Source organism: Vulpes lagopus, chromosome 11 (genome assembly GCF_018345385.1).
Source record: "Vulpes lagopus strain Blue_001 chromosome 11, ASM1834538v1, whole genome shotgun sequence".
In the NCBI taxonomy this organism is placed as follows: Eukaryota; Metazoa; Chordata; class Mammalia; order Carnivora; family Canidae; genus Vulpes; species Vulpes lagopus.
The window spans coordinates 64,075,316-64,076,517 of record NC_054834.1 but is presented as its reverse complement, the minus strand read 5'-3'; positions in this window follow the sequence as shown (position 1 = coordinate 64,076,517).

The following is a 1,202-nucleotide window of genomic DNA, read 5'->3' as shown; positions in this document are numbered from 1 at the left end:
ACATTACAGCAGGTCTTCAATATGGACATGTGGAAGTAACTTAATATGTGTGACCGAGAAACCTGGAACTTAATCTTGCCTCTGTTAGTAATTTACTATGTGAGTTGGGTTAATTTACAGCTCCAGCTGGTCCTCTGTGTTCTCATCAATAAAGGGATCTGAATTATTTAGTTTGTAGGTTGCACAAAATGAAGCACACAAAATTCCTAACATCTTGTAGCCACTTCATAATTTATGGCAATTGTCATCAGATCTTGCTTTCTTCTCAAGCTTAGTGTTTGTAGTACAGTTCTCATGGCTGTCCATGTGGTCTGTTTCTGACTGTATTAGAGTTGAGGAACTCTTGATTTTGGTTTGGGATCTGTATTTTGCCTTTCAAACTTCTGTCTTTGAAAATCAGCTAGATGTAAAAATAATCAGTTCTAATGTCTTTAAATGTTAGTTGACAGAAATGCCTGTCATCTTGGATAAAGTAAATGAACCTCATATTTTCTGTCATAATTTGGAACAAAATGTACCTTTATTCATAAACTACCTTCTTGCCCTACACAAATGATCAGGTATCAAGAGTTATGGGAAATTATTATGGACAAAATTATGGAGGGGATTTGAGTAAACATACTATTATTTTACTAACATGTCCAAAGTCAGTATGCAGTGACAGAACTACATTTTTAAGATGTCTGATACCACAGGATATTAGGATTCATTAGGTTTAGTCTCATGAAACTGGTATCTTAATATGTAAGTGTCATCTAAGAGATATATACACAGTAAAAGAATGACCACTTGGGATTCTTTCATTGCTCAATGCTTTAATGAAAAATTGATCTTCTAACTCCATATTTATTTTGTTGTAATTAAATAAAATTTGGAAGTCGTATTTCATGTGTATGTGCCCCTCACATATAGCAAATACTTTACTAAACATATTTTAGTGCATCTCATACATAAGCACTCTGCAATCACATAATGTTCATGTAGATGAACAAGAGATGCACAAAAATTTTGGTCAATCTTAATCTTTGGTTAGAAGCATAGAATTCTATTCCCGGGTCATATTAGGTGCTAATTCTGAGGTTTTAATCCAGGATTTTAGAGTCTTAGTATAATGTTCTTTATCTTCCACAGGTGTGCTACTTCAGACACATCAGTTAAGTAAAGGTTAGAACTGTATTGAAGCTGGAATTTCCCATATGTAT